Raw genomic sequence first — 19,532 nt, 5'->3', positions numbered from 1 at the left:
CTATGGGTAATTTTTTTGTCACCTTAATTTCCCTCATCTATTGCAAATTACACTTTCATGGTTCATTATGCGATGCCTATGTTGACCAAACTATTTTACTGTTCATTTTAGTTAATGTTTTCTAAAAATCTCATTTAGGTGAAGTCTACATGTATAATGAAATTGTCAGTGCCTATTAAGCCATGTTCAGAATACACAGAAATATATGAAGGATAGGAAGGCAATTAAAGCTCGAGAATGATTATGATTAATTGTGATATGCCTTATAAGGCACCCATTGCTTTATAAAACTCAGGGGAAAAAAGAAGTGATCTGCCACTGCAATCATCACATTATTTTGTTACAAACTTTATGTTAAATTGAGGCACATGTACAGGTATAAAACAAACAAAAATTACTGAAGAATGTTAGTCTTAATTTTGGTTGTCTAACTGTAAAAAAATAGACTTTGTTAATGGATAAAGTATGTATTCGGAAGGTAGCATCACACAACTGCAGTCATATCATTGTAATTCGCAATAATTTCTATGATCATTCTCTCAACGTCTTATTTTGACAGTACCAAGTCACATAATTTGACTAGTTATTCTATATGTTTGAAAACTAACTGGACAAAAACTAAAATAATATTATATCTTTTTTATGCTACAATCTTCTGCAGGTTCTCAAGGTATTGACTAGAAAAGTCTTACTCATTAGAACTGCATGTTTCACATTTGAATGTGTGTTTGGTTGTAATATCTCTGGAAAATTTCCAATGTGCTTCCATTGAGTGAAGATTAATCAACGTGTAATGTAATAAGAGGATGTTCACCAGTTGCATGCTAAAATAGATTACCACTAATCATGTAGTTTGTTCAACCCTTAGTACTTGTGACATATTTGTCGTCTTGCTGTTTGCTAGTAGTTTTCCTCCAGTCCATGACAACAGCGATTGTAAAGTAACCCTATTGTTCGTAGACTGAACTCAAATAACCTATTACAACTTTGTGTTATGCACAGTTAAACGCCTTTTATATTCAGTGTACTTCAGTAAAAATGGAAAGATCACAAGACTTCAATTACGATTCTGTTTCATATCTGTAGATGTGACAGACTGCAGGAGTAAGGTATTCGGGTGATTCTCAGTTAATTCTTTTGTAAAAACTGTTATGATAGAAGTTTATAGTATTTAGAAATCATTTCAGATAACAAGCAATTCTCATTTCTCCTGGTTTATTTTAAATATTATATAGTGTAATGAACTTTTTACCTAATTTGCCATTTCACTTGGAGCTCCTCATTCCAGCCATTAGGGTATTACGTAGTACTTCTACTTCTGTACACAGTTCATAATTTTATGACTCCTCTCCATCACTTACGATGAAGAGTTACCAGAAACTGATACATAAAACTGTTGTTTGTATCATGCAACTTGTTAGTGATGTTTGTGTTACATGACACAGGAGCAAATGTTAAGGAAACAGTGTGGGCAAGTCTTAAGCTACATTTACACTGATGGATTTGTTGCGGAGATTTGTGCCCGGGACATGTAGCCGATGAGGTGTAGCACAATTCGCAAGTTCGTGCGACATGTGCCTGCAATATCGTCGCCAGAATTCCAAGAAATACTCCGTTCTGGCACATGCGCCTGTATCCGCTCGCTGATCCAAAACACAGCACAAAACCCAGATACATTTTCTACTGTGTACACAGTTCACAGGCAGACTCGTTGCGTTGCATCTTGGGTACAAGTAATCAGTTGTGTGTACAAGGAGGTTAGGTTTTTGTAGTATCCTGTATCAGTCCTTAAATCTCAATTTGCAAAGGCAAAGTGAACGAAAAATAGTACTCTGAAAGTTATTGAAGAATTTCGCGAATGGCATTCGTTGTGGGATCCCACATCCCGCAATTACAAAACCAGAAACGCTAAATGAGATTTAATTCATGACCTTGCGTGTTTATTCGACGTTTCCGATAAGGAGATGGACAGTAAATCACATAACGTGGGGTCACAATTCCTCAGGGAATTCAATAAATTCTTTGAAAACGTTGGGTCCTGGAAGAGAAGAGATTTGCTCATCAGAATGGTATGCCTTCGAATTGTTGCTCTTCCTAAAGGATATAAACAAACCAAGAACGAGTTTATCCACGTTTGAGGTAAGTTATAGCATATTTATTTTACATTATTTGTATCAAAAATATTTATTTACATAACAATCTGGAATGTAATTGTGTTCTTTACACTTGTGCACTGAAAAAGAAAGCATTTTCTGTGAATTTAACATTCATCACTGAACTAAACAAACAAATATTGCCACTGCACTTGTCCTTCGTCGGTGACAAAATATGTAACAAATTCATTCCTCACTTGCTTCGCATCTTCGGCAACGTTTCTACACGTTCTTGGTAGCGATGTGAGTGGTGTTGGTCTCTACATCTCCCAGGTTCTATGGTCCCTCATTCTATATTTTCATAATGGAAACTGCCTGGCGGCGAATAAATTGTGCGAGCTTCTCGATTTCTTCATAAGAAATTGTGAAGATAAATGCAGCACAAAGTTACAATACTTGCTATCTGGGGCCAAGGTGAATCGGTTTTCGTAGAACATGAAAGACTGATGATAATATGCCAAAGGCATTTTCTACAACTTGATGGGCTCTACTGAGCCTGTAATTACATATTCTTTCTTTGAGCCTTTGTTATGACTCTCTGGGAAGGGCTTCATGACGTGTTGTTGTAATGCGAAGGCATTATCAGCAACAATTACGTAGAGTGTAGACACTGTTCTTCCAGACAGCGATTTCGTTCCTGGTACATGCAGCGCACCTGCTTGAAGGGCTTTGTTGAAGCTTGTACGATTAAATACACATCCATCTGATACACGTCCTTGTACTCCCACATCTGTATAAATAAACTGGTAGTTGCCATCTACTAATGCCATTAAAACAATACTGGAAGTGTCTTTGTAGTTATAATAACTGCTTCCAGCATATGCAGGATTAACTATTTGTACGTGTTTACCATCTGAAGCCCCTATGCAGCGAGGGCTGTTCCAGGGATTTCAAATTCTCGTGCAATTTCCTCCCACTGTGCTTCAGAATTCGGTACCTGAAAAAAATAAACAAAAAGTCTGAAGAATGTTTTCCCATTTTTTTATATTTTTATTTTAGTGTACGTCGGAAGAGAGAAGTGAAGAGGACACAACGCTGGAAGAGGAACAGAGTACCTGCAGAAAAGAATAGAGTACCTCAAGTACACAATCAGACCCATCAAGTCAACCGCAAAAGAAGACTAAAAGTATCAGCGATAATTTAAACACATCAGATGATGCTGCATACGAGGTGCTCAAGTGCACCAAGTGCATTCTAGGGAAAAAGGACAAGAAGTCCATGTCGTTTTCAAAATACACTCCTGGAAATTGAAATAAGAACACCGTGAATTCATTGTCCCAGGAAGGGGAAACTTTATTGACACATTCCTGGGGTCAGATACATCACATGATCACACTGACAGAACCACAGGCACATAGACACAGGCAACAGAGCATGCACAATGTCGGCACTAGTACAGTGTATATCCACCTTTCGCAGCAATGCAGGCTGCTATTCTCCCATGGAGACGATCGTAGAGATGCTGGATGTAGTCCTGTGGAACGGCTTGCCATGCCATTTCCACCTGGCGCCTCAGTTGGACCAGCGTTTGTGCTGGACGTGCAGACCGCGTGAGACGACGCTTCATCCAGTCCCAAACATGCTCAATGGGGGACAGATCCGGAGATCTTGCTGGCCAGGGTAGTTGACTTACACCACCTAGAGGACGTTGGGTGGCACGGGATACATGCGGACGTGCATTGTCATGTTGGAACAGCAAGTCCCCTTGCCGGTCTAGGAATGGTAGAACGATGGGTTCGATGACGGTTTGGATGTACCGTGCACTATTCAGTGTCCCCTCGACGATCACCAGTGGTGTACGGCCAGTGTAGGAGATCGCTCCCCACACCATGACGCCGGGTGTTGGCCCTGTGTGCCTCGGTCGTATGCAGTCCTGATTGTGGCGCTCACCTGCACGGCGCCAAACACGCATACGACCATCATTGGCACCAAGGCAGAAGCGACTCTCATCGCTGAAGACGACACGTCTCCATTCGTCCCTCCATTCACGCCTGTCGCGACACCACTGGAGGCGGGCTGCACGATGTTGCGGCGTGAGCGGAAGACGGCCTAACGGTGTGCGGGACCGTAGCCCAGCTTCATGCAGACGGTTGCGTATGGTCCTCGCCGATACCCCAGGAGCAACAGTGTCCCTAATTTGCTGGGAAGTGGCGGTGCGGTCCCCTACGGCACTGCGTAGGATCCTACGGTCTTGGCGTGCATCCGTGCGTCGCTGCGGTCCGGTCCCAGGTCGACGGGCACGTGCACCTTCCGCCGACCACTGGCGACAACATCGATGTACTGTGGAGACCTCACGCCCCACGTGTTGAGCAATTCGGCGGTACGTCCAACCGGCCTCCCGCATGCCCACTATACGCCCTCGCTCAAAGTCCGTCAACTGCACATACGGTTCACGTCCACGCTGTCGCGGCATGCTACCAGTGTTAAAGACTGCGATGGAGCTCCGTATGCCACGGCAAACTGGCTGACACTGACGGCGGCGGTGCACAAATGCTGCGCAGCTAGCGCCATTCGACGGCCAACACCGCGGTTCCTGGTGTGTCCGCTGTGCCGTGCGTGTGATCATTGCTTGTACAGCCCTCTCGCAGTGTCCGGAGCAGGTATGGTGGGTCTGACACACCGGTGTCAATGTGTTCTTTTTTCCATTTCCAGGAGTGTATGTTGAATGTCAACTGAGAGAAATACGGAACAATAAACGTTTAACAATTTTACAAAAAAAGATACAAGAGTTGATTTCCGAAGCAAAAATGGAAGAGCTCGAAGAATTTGGGTGTACAAGTGAAGTAACTGAATTGAACTCCGAAAATGTATATATTTTTCAGAAGATAACTGAAGTTGTCAAGTAGTAGTAGCTTTTTAACTTTAAATTTTCATTTAAATAAAAGGTAGATAAAGATAACGGTTCCTACATTAATTTCTCCTTGAAGTGCCTTTATTATAGCTTGACACATTTTTGGTATTATTTGAATGATTTTGGATTTGGAAATCCAATGCATGTACATCAACGAGCTATACGAATCTCCAGCAGCTAAAAAGCATAATGTAATGGCAAGCTGTTCAGCAGGAGTTACAGCATCTCGAAAATTTGTGTCCTTTAATGTGTAGTATTGGGCAGTCATATTTAATAATACTTAAAAGTCCGTCGTAGACATAGAAACAAAATTTTTGAAACCATGTTTGTCTTGAAGTTTTAGGTCACGCATCACTGAACTGTAAGCTCCATGACAACACCATTTACTGAGAAAATTACGCACCCACCGTCTACATTCCTTTCTCCGAATTTTATTCTCCCGTTTTACAATTAGATGCACAGCGCTAGCGCATAGAAATTAAAGTTCTGCACCAGATGCCATGTTGCGCGAAACTGACTCGCTACATATCGCCAGTGAGAACGTTCTACCTGGCTACTTGTGCCGAGCACATCTCCCTGAACTAATTCGCGAGTACAAAATGCCGAGATACTTTTCTCCGTGACTTGTGCCGGGTACAAATCTCCGCGACAAATCCCTCATTGTAAACATAGCTTTACAGTTTACAATTTTTTTACTTTATTTAGAGTATCTAAGTGTAAATTAATGCATTCAGGTGTTTTATTATTGATAAATTATTTGATATATGAATGAGGATTCCAATCAACAACAATGACAGATCAATCTTCTGTTACTCAACAAACGAAACTCAAAAACTGGCTAGGGTAGAGAGAGAGAGATGCACTTGACAAATTACAACTACAGATAGTATTCTTTGCAAGATCCCAGACCAGTAGTATAGGATTTAGATCTAAAAGGTATGAAGGAAGCCAGGTAGGGAACCATTTTCTTGAAAAATTTTGCTGGTGGAAAAAAGAGGAAAAAGTTGGTGCTCCTTCATTAAGACCAAATGTTCAGCTTTCCTTGTTTCTACCTATTTTTAATTTTTTTCTGTCCCATTTGATAGTCCATCACTTTAGAGGAGAAGTGACCATGAAACTAAACTTTGCGTTCACAACAATGGATCTTTTTCTGGCACTGTTCTTTGACAATACTCATTAGAGATTGTCATTATGCAAAATTTATTAACAGTGTAGTGTGTATAAAAATAAATATATCACTGGCCACTTTAGTTATGTTGCTTAGGCTCCGTTTAAAACCAAATCCCCTAAATGGAACAGTTTTTTCTAAGTTTCTTTGCTAGCCTTGAAGTCTTTTGTGACAAAAGCTGTCAAATTTTTGCAGTTACAGTTCTCATTGTCTTGTTCATAATATCACAGAAATTGTTGTCTAATACTACATTTATTTATGTCATCAATGAAATATTTATTGTGTGCATTTTACTTGTTTTGTTTCAAGGCAGATACTTGAATATTGCTGCAGTTGGCATCATATCCCTCCTTCCATTATGTGCACACCAATGACTTTCTTGTGTCTTCTGTCGCTGACTCTGTCACACCACTTTCCCACCTTTCTCATTGTCATTGCCAGTAAAATTAATGATGTTAACAGCAAGTTTTACCTTCCTGTAAAGGTATTTTCTGTCTTAACTTTTCCTGGATGCTTTTCATGCTTGCACTGCATTGCAACAATATATGCCACTTTGAATTAGAACATTAAGTCGTGATGAAGTAAGTTTGTACTATGGCTAGATTACCAATTCTCCTTGCAAAGAAATAACATAATATTTTCTTATTTATTAACTAAAGATAAGAACGGAGGGAAAAATAATATGAGAGGTATAAGTTTAGGTAAGAGAAAAAAATATGGAAAAAGTAGAAATCTGATGGAGAGAGAACAAGAACAGTAGGTAAGTTAGAAAGCAATGTACAAATAACAGATTCACAATTGAGAAGGGCAGGAAGAGAAGAAAAGAATAATATTTTTATATGTAAACACAATTTATTTATTTATCATGTGTAGACCTAAACTATTACTGTTTGTATTCCCATATAAACAATACTATTAAAAATGCATGATTTTGGCAACGAAAATTAATTTTCAAAATGTATTGCAGTCATTATTAGTCTCCCACCTTCAGTCACACTTTCCTTTTCCAAGAATCCCTTCTCTGTTGAGTACATGCATAATCGATATGCAGACAAAAATTGCAAGCTGAGTGTTCTGTTTGTGTATTCTGATTAATTAAAGCTGCATGCAGCATGTTTGTAGTTCTTTTTGTCAAATCCAGTAAGTGTTACACATTTGATTTATAAGTACATTGAAACTCTAGAGCATAAAGAATGTCAGATAATTTTGAAACTGATTATTGAAGACTTTAACAATGCTAATGTTAATGTCATTTTATACATATAGAAATATTTAGTTGCAACACACTAACATTCTTCTTCTCAAAAACTTTCCTTGAACATTTGGTTTGTAGTTACCAAGTAGTGACATATTTGCTGCTTTCTTTTAATTAGTTTTTTGTGTTAAGTTTTTATTGTTTCTGTACCAGTAAATGCACAAAAGTCCATTGAAATTATATTAATTTTGTTATTGTTCCTATTTTTTATAGTAGTTGCATATGTTTGTGTTGTGGAACTTTACATTAAGTTGGGTATTGTATTTTTAAGAGTAATCTGTGAATTGCTAATATTCATGCGAATGTGAAATACTTTACTTGTTAGTATTAATTATGTATTATAACACTTTGAAAAAGAAGAAAAGCACCAGTTGTCAATTTGTAAAATTTTAAAATTGTCATGAACATATTATTGGTGCAGTGAGTTGATTTTCATGTAATAAGCATTTTAACAGTTATGGTGCTATTGGCTATGAAGACTTGAGCTGCATAAGAATTGAAAATACTTAAATAGCATGGGGCCACTATTTCAGGTAAGACTTATGACACAGTAGTAGCATAATATCAGATTAAATAAGCACTATATACCGAAAGTATGACTGTCTAATGTTAGGATGAGCATTCTTCCAGTTTAAATAGGACACACATATCTCGGGGACTTGTTCATCTACAGAGAAAGTTTCAATACTACATAAATTATTAGTGTCTTTGGTAAGAGAGCTAACATTGGTAATAAGGCACAGACTTGTCAGCTGCAGTACAATGAGCTGCAACTGACAAACAGTTCCCATGACTGAAATGAGAAGTGATCTGATGTATGAAAGAGAAAAATTTTTATTCTATAGAAGCCAGTAAATTATGTAGAGAAAATTCACAACAGTGTAAATGACTTTTAGGGCATTAAAATGAATTTTTTTTTTTTGTCTTAAGATGAGGAATAGCAATACTAGCACTACTTCCAGTGCTTCAGATTTGATAGAGAATGATGTTTGTCTGTCATTTCCCATTGTATAAATGGAAGAATGAGTACAGACAATCACACACACACACACACACACACACACACACACACACACACACACACACACACACAGCTTTCTGTAGAAGAACTTAAAATATGTAGTACATGTTTAAAGGTAATGATAATAAGATCATAAGAATAGCAAACTGTGATATTTTGGAAACTGGGTGAGTTTGCAGATACTAGGAACTGGAATAGTTCAGAAAATACAGACTGAAATCACAGGAAGTAAATAAGTAGGTGCAATAAAGATGATGTTACAGAGTGGAAAGATGTGAGACACCTCTCAGCTGCACATTCACTGAAATAAAATTCTACTGTGCACTGTTGTATACTGATATTATAGGCAATATACACTGAGTAGACAGAAGTCGTGAAATACTTCTTAATATTGTGTCGGACCTCCTTTTGCCTGGCATAGCACAGCATCGTTATGTGGCATGGATTGAACAAGTTGTTGGAAGTCCCTGCAGAAATATTGAGGCATGCTACCTATATAGCCATCCATAATTGCAAAAGTGTTGCCAATGCATATTTTGTGCATGAACTGATCTTTTGATTATGTCCCACAAATGTTTGAAGTGATTAATTTCAGGTGAGCTGGGTGGCCAAATCATTTGCTCCGACTGTGCAGAATGATCTTCAAACTAATCACAAACACTTTTGGCCCAGTCACATGGCACATTGTTATCCATAAAAATTTCATTGTTGTTTAGAAACATGAAGTCCATGAATGGCTGCAGATGGTCTCCAAGTAGCTGAACATTACCATTTCCAGTCAATGATCGGTTCAGTTAGGCCAGAGCACCCAGTTCATTCCATGTAAACACAGCCCACACCATTGTTGAGCTACCACCAGTTTGCACAACGCCTCGGTGACAGCTCGGGTCCATTGCTTCACGGGGTCTATGCCACACTCAAACCCTACCATCAACTCGTACCACTGAAATCGAGACTGACCAGGACATGATTTTCCAGTCACCTGTGGTCCAATCGATATAGTCACGAACCCAGGAGTTGTGCTGAAGGCAATGTCGTGCTGTTAGCAGAGGCAGTTATGTCAGTCTTCTGCTGCCATAGCTCATTAACACCAAATTTCACCACACCGACCTAACGAATGTGCTCACAGAACATCGCACGTTGATTTCTGCTGTTATTTCGTGCAATGTTGCTTGTCTGTTAGCACTGACAACTCAATGCAAACAGCACTGCTCTCGGTCATTAAGTGGGGACCGTCAGCCACTATGTTGTCTGTGGTGAGAGGTAGTACTTAACATTTGGTACACTCTTGACACTGTGGATCTCGAAATATTGAATTCCCAAAGAATTTCCGAAATGGGATATCCTGTGCGTCGTACCGCCAACTACCATTCCACATTCAAAATCTGTTAATTCTGCTTGTGCAACCACAGTCACATCAGAAACCTTTTCTGATGAATCACCTGAGTACAAGTGACAATTCTCCCAGTGCACTTCCCTTTTATACCTGACACTACCAGCATCTGTACATGTGCATGTGCATGTTGCTACCCTCATCACCTCAGTGTGCGGTTCACTTGAGATCACTTTGTATGTATTCTGGAGGGACTTTCAAGGCCTGTGCCACTCATACTAAAGTGTATAACTGGAAGTAATGCTTTCACACAGTCAGTGCATTATGCTAAATCATCCTGAGTAGGCACTGAGAATTTCGATGCCATATTGATTTTTCCTGAAGAGCTTTCAATTTAATAAACTATATATTTAAGTGAAACGTCCACATCAATCTTAATATCAGCATCAGAATAAGTGTATTGACTGAAAAGGTGCCAAAACAGGAACAGGTGCACAAGTTAAATTAGTAATGAATTTCTAGCTTTTGGAACAGTTAAGTAGTTCCTTTGTAGGAGTAAAGGAAATGAAAAAATAGAACAATTAAGCTATACTGCACCAAATTCTGCATTAGGAATACACAACATGTAGAAATAAGTTCCAAAGCAGTATTAATGAGCTTTTGAAAATCTAATACAAGAAATTATGTAATCCATATGAAAGTGAAAGATACACATCTACATACGTACTCAGCAAGACATCATACAGTGCATGGTGAAGGTTACTGATTACATCAACCAGTAACAAATCAATAAAGTCAAACATCCACCTTCTGTGCTGCAAACCTGATGTTCTCATATCATTTTGCAATTTTACCTTAGATGTTTAATTAGTGTGACTATTTCAAGCAACACCCTACTAATACTGTATACGAATGTTACATGATTGTTTTTCCTATTCATCTGCATTAACTTACATTTTTATACATTTCGAGCAAGCTGCCATTCATCTCACCAAATATAAGTTGTGTCTATCTTCATATGATTGCTCAGTGATGACACCTTCCTGTACACTACAGCTTCACCACCAAACAGCCATAAACTGGTGCTCACCCTGTCTGTCAGATCATTTATGTACATGGAGAATTAGAATGTTCCTATTACACTTCCCTGGGCGCTCCTGATGATACCTTCATCTCTGATGAACACTCACCATCGAGGACAAAATAATGGATTCTATTACTTAAAAAGTAAATATTTTGTTCGTATGTGGGCCTCCAAGAATTTTGTGAAAGAAAACATTGTCTGTAGTACGTTGTTATTTATCCTTTATTTGCTGCGCATGTGGCCATTTTGACTGTAAGTCATTTGATAGCACCTACAAAAATACATGAATGCGGACAAATATTACATTACATACTGTGAAATATTGTTAACCATAACTGCAATTGGGTTTACTTTCCACAGAGGTAGTCTTACTTATTCATAAGCAGTATGCTATATTTCCTATGTGTTGTGGCATACATTCGGGGGAAAAGAAATAAGAAAAAAAAATTCATATATTCATCCGTATGTGGAATAATACATCTATATTGCAGTTTGAGATCAAAACCGTCATACTAGTAGCAAATAACCACTTCATCTCTTGTGTAGACCACAAGATTTCTATATTCAGACAGTGGCAGAAATCAGCTATTATGATCTCTAGAAAGAATACATTCAAAGATTAGACAGACGACCATCAATAATATTCCTCTGTGTACCTTATATACTTTGAAGCTGTGCCAGTAAGTGTAATTTAAGCTTATTTCTAGGAACATATTTTGTGAAACATGCTACAACGTTAAAATGAACCAAACAATGGAAAATCCAGAATGCAATGTATAATATTAAATATAAAAATAAATAATAATAAGAATTATGAACCATATGTTACAAAGTCAAGGTGATATGCATAAACTACACATTATAACATAGTAATTGGGGTAGAAATCCAAATATGCATTTCAAGCGATGTGCATTTTCTATTGAACCAAGAGTGCAACAATCTGTTTTTCCTCAGCATTTTCCAAATTTGATTATTAAACAATAGAGTGATTTTTCCATCCTTTATCTGCATACTTGGCACACACATCTCCAGAGCAATGATGTAGACACAGAAAATGAAAGATACACGTAAGCAGGAAGATGAAGGACAAGATTGGAAGGTAGCGGGTAGGAAGAGGAGAGAAGACCTGAAAGGGGAAAATAGAGAAATTATGATAGTAAAATGTTGTAAAAGGAAACAGCAGCATAGAAGTAATGATGATGTGAAATATTATTTAAAAAACAGAGGAATGAAGAGTGTTTAAGATAGTGGAGATGCAAAGGGAGGAGAACAGACCATAATTTTTTACCAGGCAGATGGGGAATCCTATTAATGAATTGAAGAGGTAGTTTGTTTCAGTTGAGCCCCCAAGAAACTGGGTGTTGCATGAGGGCTAAATATTTTGGCAAATACACTGATCACAACTGCGTTATGTGCTCAGAAATAGAATACTGTGTGTTGCTTATCGACTTTCATTCCGACTTGAGCTCGTAAGTCGTCATATCATTAGACATTACTAGACAGAACTTGCATACTATTTGGCATATTATAGTTTAGAAATCAATTTGGAAATGTAGTTGAAAATTTCAACATGGCCATCCTCATGAAAAAGAACCTTGAAAATGAGTCATACATATATATTTTATAAATTAGAATCATTGCCATCCAACTTCTAACTAATCTCACAAATTACGTAATGAGCAACAGAGATGTTTTGTGTAGCCTTTAACCTTGAACTACAGAAATCAGTTAACCTTTCTTGAAAATCCACCACATTTATATCAAAGTAGAAAAATATCACAGACTGGGTGACAGTATAACTACCCCAAACACACCTCTGTTCACTGTCTCATGTTTTATTGTATAGTGTTCCATTGAAATCAAGCTCGCTTATTTCAGGATGACATTTTGAACTTGACACAAATTTCTGGAGATGGTGATTTAGCAAGATTTGTGTGCTAAATGGGAAATCAGTATCTAAGAAAAAGTCTCATTAATAATAATAATAATAAAACCCGTGGAGGCCCGGGAAAAGAATAGGCCTCCAGTATGTTCTGCCAGTCGTAAAAGGCGACAAAAAGAACAAACCACTAATAGGGCTAACCCCGCCTTTTACTGTGATTAGTTGGTTCAGGACAAAACTAATGAAGCCTTGGACAAGCACTGTCATGGTCGGGGATAACGCTTGAACCCTGTGCCCGTCCACAATGGTAACGACACTACTAGCCACACGGTAAATGATTTAAATCCAAATAGAGGTGTTTTACAAGATATGGTTCCTGCAACCACTCTAGAAGGAAAACAAAGACAGAGGATGAGATGGTTAGATGAAGTTAACCGACACCTCATGTTCTGTTATTACCAAGCAACAAACTTAGGAACCAGCACAACTGGATACAGATCACAAGTATACACAACATTTATTACCAGATACCCAGAATTAAAATTTTTAACAGAACAATGACTAGCTGATCAGATCCGTGTAATAATCAAAAATAACAGGATACCCCAGTCAGAATTAGAAAACATCAAACAACAAGTACAACAAATACTGGAACAAAATAATGTGCAATCAGAAGAAGAAGAAACTACAGTAATGGACTCAAACAAAGAACAACACCCACCAATTAAACAATCAGAGGAAAACAAAATCTTAAGACTGCCACCAGAACAAGCACAAATAGAACACAAAGTTACACACATGTTAGATATAGAAGAAAAATTTCAGCTGACTTATAGAGAATACAAAGACACAAATACAGACATTAAACCATTCTTGCATAGACCACCAAATAACCCACAAGTTGAAACAACAATAACAACTATCAGCACAATCATACACAACAAAATAAATGAAAATACAACTATGGAAAAGTTACAACTACTGGTTTATATAGGAGCACTCACTACACTAAATATACACAATAGGCAGAGATCAGAACCAACCAACACACAGAAGGAACCCACAAAACCAGCATGGCAACACAGGCTACAGATCAGAATAGAAAAACTGCAAAAAGACATCAGACAGCCAACACAATTTATAAGAAATGAAATATCAGACAAAAAACGACAAAGGTTAGGTAAAATCTCACAACAAGAAGCAATAGAGCAATTATATGAAAAGAAGCAGAAATTACAAGCAACAAACGACTTAGAAGATACAAAAAAAGTGAAAATAGTAGGAAACAAAACCAAACATTCAACACAAACCAAAAGAATTTTTACGAGACAATAGATAACACATACATTAAAATAGACAATCCACCAAAAATAACAGACATGGAACACTTCTGGAGCAACATATGGTCAAACCTGGTACAACATAACAGACATGCATGGTGGACACAAGCAGAAACAGACACATACAAGATGATACCACAAATGCCTGAAGTGATAATTTTGCAACATGAAGTCACCCGAGCAATTAATTCCACGCACAATTGGAAAGCCCCTGGAAAAGATAAAATAGCAAATTTCTGGCTAAAGAAGTTCACCTCAACACATCCACATCTAACTAAATTATTTAACAATATTAATATAATAGAGGGAAACTTTCCACGTGGGAAAAATTTATCAAAAAACAAAGATGATGTGACTTACCGAATGAAAGCGCTGGCAGGTCGAAAGACACACAAACAAACACAAACATACACACAAAATTCAAACTTTTGCAACAAACTGTTGCCTCATCAGGAAAGAGGGAAGAAGAGGGAAAGACAAAAGGATGTGGGTTTTAAGGGGGAGGGTAAGGAGTCATTCCAATCCCGGGAGTGGAAAGACTTACCTTAGGGGGAAAAAAGGACGGGTATACACTCACACACACACACATATCCATCCACACATATACAGACACAAGCAGACATATTTAAAGACAAAGAGTTTGGGCAGAGATGTCAGTCGAGGCAGTCGATTCATCTTTGCCTCTGCACTTCTGCCTCGACTGACATCTCTGCCCAAACTCTTTGTCTTTAAATATGTCTGTTCATCAACGTAAAAAACATATATATTATGGACAGGTAGACAATTTAAGAAATTTCTTTATAGAATGTTCAGAAACTAGCAAAATACACAAAGCAATCACTTATATAAATATATCGGCTACACCACTGCAATTTCATAACCACTTCTACAACCCTTTAGATCACATAACAGCAACAGATACGAAGAAAGTAAATTAGGAAAAGAAAATTATACATGGCAAGCACCTGTATCATCTAACACAGTCACACATCAATCAAGATGCCTCCAACACATGGCTAAGAAAAGGCAATATATACAGTGCGATGGAAGGATTCGTGATTTCAATAGAGGATCAAACAATAAACACCAGATATTGTTGTTGTTGTTGTTGTTGTTGTTGTTGTTGTGGTCTTCAGTCCTGAAACTGGTTTGATGCAGCTCTTCATGCTACTCTATCGTGTGCAAGCTTCTTCATCTCCCAGTACTTACTGCAACCTACATCCTTCTGAATCTGCTTAGTGTATTCATCTCTTGGTCTCCCTCTACGATTTTTACCCTCCACACTGCCCTCCAATGCTAAATTTGTGATCCCTTGATGCCTCAGAACATGCCCTACCAACCAGTCCCTTCGGCCAGTCAAGTTGTGCCACAAACTCCTCTTCTCCACTATTCTATTCAATACCTCCTCATTAGTTATGTGATCTACCCATCTAATCTTCAGCATTCTTCTGTAGCACCACATTTCGAAAGCTTCTATTCTCTTCTTGTCCAAACTATTTATCATCCATGTTTCACTTCCATACATGGCTACACTCCATACAAATACTTTCAGAAACGACTTCCTGACACTTAAATCTATATTCGATGTTAACAAATTCCTTTTCTTCAGAAACACGTTCCTTGCCATTGCCAGTCTATATTTTATATCCTCTCTACTTCGACCATCATCAGTTATTTTGCTCCCCAAATAGCAAAACTCCTTTACTACTTTAAGTGTCTCATTTCCTAATCTAATTCTCTCAGCATCACGGACTTAATTTGACTACATTCCATGATTCTCGTTATGCTTTTGTTGATGTTCATCTTACATCCTCCTGTCAAGACACTGCAAATTCCATTCAACTGCTCTTCCAGGTCCCTTGCTGTCTCTAACAGCATTACAATGTCATCGGTGAACCTCAAAGTTTTTATTTCTTCTCCATGGATTTTAATACCTACTCCAAATTTTTCTTTTGTTTCTTTTACTGCTTGCTCAATATACAGATTGAATAACATCGGGGATAGGCTACAACCCTGTCTCACTCCCTTCTCAACCACTGCTTCCCTTTCATGCCCCGCGACTCTTATAACTGCCATCTGGTTACTGTACAAATTGTAAATAGCCTGTATTTTACGCCTGCCACCTTCAGAATTTGGAAGAGAGTATTCCATTCAACATTGTCACATGCTCTCTCTAAGTCTACAAATGCTAGAAACATAGGTTTGCCTTTTCTTAATCTAGCTTCTAAAATAAGTCGTAGGGTCAGTATTGCCTCACGTGTCCCCATATTTCTATGGAATCCAAACTGATCTTCCCCAAGGTCGACTTCTACTAGTTTATCCATTCATCTGTATAGAACTTGCGTTAGTATTCTGCAGCCATGACTTATCAAACTGATAGTTCGGTAATTTTCACATCTGTCAACGCCTGCTTTCTTTGGGATTGGAATTATTATATTCTTCTTGAAGTCTGAGGGTATTTCGCCTGTTTCATACATTTTGCTCACCAGATGGTAGAGTTTGTCAGGGCTGGCTCTCCCAAGGCTGTCAGTAGTTCTAATGGAATGTTGTCTACTCCCAGGGCCTTGTTTTGACTTGGGTCTTTCAGTGCTCTGTCAAACTCTCCACGCAGTATCGTATCTCCCATTTCATCTTCATCTACCTCCTCTTCCATTTCCTTAATATTGTCCTCGAGTACATCGCCCTTGTATAGCCCCTGTATATACTCCTTCCACCTTCCTGCTTTCCCTTCTTTGCTTAGAACTGGGTTTCCATCTGAGCTGTTGATATTCATACAAGTCGTTCTCTTTTCTCCAAAGGTCTCTTTAATTTTCCTGTAGGCAGTATCTATCTTACCGCTAGTGAGATAAGTCTCTGCATCCATACATTTGTCCTCTAGCCATCCCTGCTTAGCAGTTTTGCCCTTCCTGTCGATCTCATTTTTGAGACGTTTGTATTCCTTTTTGCTTGCTTCATTTACTGCATTTTTATATTATCTCCTTCATGAATTAAATTCAATATATCTTCTGTTACCCTAGGATTTCTACCAGCCCTCGTCTTTTTACCTACTTGATCATCTGCTGCTTTCACTACTTCATCCCTGTGCTACCCATTCTTCTTCTGCTGTATTTCTTTCCCCAATTCCTGTCAATTGTTCCCTTATGCTCTCCCTGAAACTCTGTACAACCTCTGGTTTAGTCAGTTTATCCAGGTCCCATCTCCTTAAATTCCCACCTTTTTGCAGTTTCTTCAGTTTTAATCTACAGTTCATAACCAATAGATTGTGGTCAGAGTCCACATCTGCCCCTGGAAATGTCTTACAATTTAAAACCTGATTCCTAAATCTCTGTCTTACCATTATATAATCTATCTGATACCTTTTAGTATCTCCATGGTTCATTCATACAATCTTCTTTGATGATTCTTGAACCAAGTGTTAGCTATGATTAATTTATGCTCTGTGCAAAATTCTACCAAATGGCTTTCTCTTTCATTTCTGACCCCCAATCCATATTCACCTACTACGTTTTCTTCTCTCCCTTTTCCTACTCTCGAATTCCTGTCACCCATGACTATTAAATTTTCGTCTCCCTTCACTACCTGAATAATTTCTTTTATCTCATCATGCATTTCATCAATTTCTTCATCGTCTGTAGAGGTAGTTGGCATACAAACTTGTACTACTGTACTAGGCATGGGCTTTGTGTCTATCTTGGCCACAATAATGTGTTCACTATGCTGTTTGTAGTAGCTTACCCGCACTCCTATTTTTTTATTCATTATCGAACCTACTCCTGCATTACCCCTATTTGATTTTCTATTTATAACCCTGTATTCACCTGACCAAAAGTCTTATTCCTCCTGCCACCGAACTTCACTAATTCCCACTATATCTAACTTTAACCTATCCATTTCCCTTTTTTAAATTTTCTAACCTATCTGCCCAATTAAGGGATCTGACATTCCATGCTCTGATCCATAGAATGCCAGTTTTCTTTCTCCTGATAACGACGTCCTAAATGCAATGTAACATATACCGTACAGTTAAAAGGAAATCACACTTGATCAAGGTCCGCATCACTTTCCATTTTTAACCAGAAATAACGTCTGAGAAAGGAAAGAAATAATAATAATAAAACATCTGAGTTTGAATGGCAGGTTGCCTACTTGTATTGCATTCTCATGTCTAAGAAGATTGCATTTCTAAGATATATAAATACTTACTCAAAACATATCTTGAAAGTAGGCAATTTTGGTAACACAAATAAGTTAATAATGTTTAGGGAAAAACGTCTTACTGAAAGCGTATATCTGTTAATAAGCAAATGGTGAATTGTTTCCAGGGCTCTCGGGTGTCCAGCCAGATGCGATCGTTGAACTCCCACGATATGTCGGCGAATAACCTTACCTCCATCATCAGGTGGTTCTGATGGAATGGTCTGTCTGCTCATTGTCAGTGTTATTTCTGTCCATCAGTTGGGCTTTGATTCCCTGTGCCGACAGTCCGATTGCGGGTGCCGATATTCCAACTGTGAGTGCCGATGCTCCGATTGTGTCCACCGACCATCGATTTGCAGGCGCCGACCCAGGTCCACGCTGTCCCCGGTGTCAAGCCAGGTGGTGGAAGATGCAAAATCCTGCGGAATGTCCTCAGCATCATGTGGTTCTGATGGAATGGTCTGTCTGCTCATTGTCAGTGTTATTTATGTCTGTCAGTCGGGCTTCAACTCCCTGTGCCGACAGTCCGATTGCAGCTGCCGACATTCCAACTGTGAGGACCGACACTCCGATTGTGGCCACCGACCATCCATTTGCAGGTGCTGACCCAGGTCCGCACTGTCCCCGGCATCGAGCAGGGTGGTGGAGGATGCAAAATCCTGTGGAGTGTCCTCGGTAGCCATTGCGGAAAGATCTTGTGTTCGCTTGAGGTGTGACTCATTGATGGAGCTAAGTAAGGGTTTCCATGCCTTGCTCAGCTGAAAACCTGTGTCTCAGTTTATGAGATTGTCCGTTACATGAATTTCAATGGCCTCCTTGAAGATACTGTTCCAGAAGGTGGTAGGGCCAGAATCTCGGCCTCCTCGTATTTCACATTGTGTCCAGTTTCCAAGCAGTGTTCTGCCAGAGCCAATTTGTTGGGCTGGCCTAGGCGCGTGTGGCATTGGTGTTCTTTTTCCAGTGGTCTTTGACTGTTCGTATGGTTTGACTGGTGTAGCATTTGCCACAACCATATGGAATATTATATACGCCTGCTTTCTCGAGGCCAAATCCATCTTTCACCGTCCCCGGTCTCTTTCGTACTCGCAATCAGAATGTCGGCAGCTGCAGTCAGACTGTCGACACAATGAATTGAAGCACGATTGACGGCTATAAATAACACTGATAATGAGCACACAGACAATTCCATCAGAGCCACCTGATGATGTTGGAAAGGCTATTTGCTGAAATATCGTGGGACCTCGCCG

At 38.9% G+C, this 19,532-nt stretch overlaps 1 protein-coding gene across 1 annotated transcript in view; it reads left to right on the top strand.

The window, feature by feature from the left end:
- LOC124622251 (protein unc-13 homolog C) overlaps positions 1–19,532 on the top strand; it is a gene marked incomplete at its 5' end in the record, with an annotated part of 692,708 nt that overhangs the window by 210,566 nt on the left and 462,610 nt on the right. The gene's annotated exons all lie outside the window — the stretch shown is intronic.

The sequence above is a fragment of the Schistocerca americana genome, chromosome 7, assembly GCF_021461395.2.
Source record: "Schistocerca americana isolate TAMUIC-IGC-003095 chromosome 7, iqSchAmer2.1, whole genome shotgun sequence".
Taxonomy (NCBI): Eukaryota; Metazoa; Arthropoda; class Insecta; order Orthoptera; family Acrididae; genus Schistocerca; species Schistocerca americana.
This window is presented reverse-complemented; position numbering and strand designations above follow the sequence as displayed.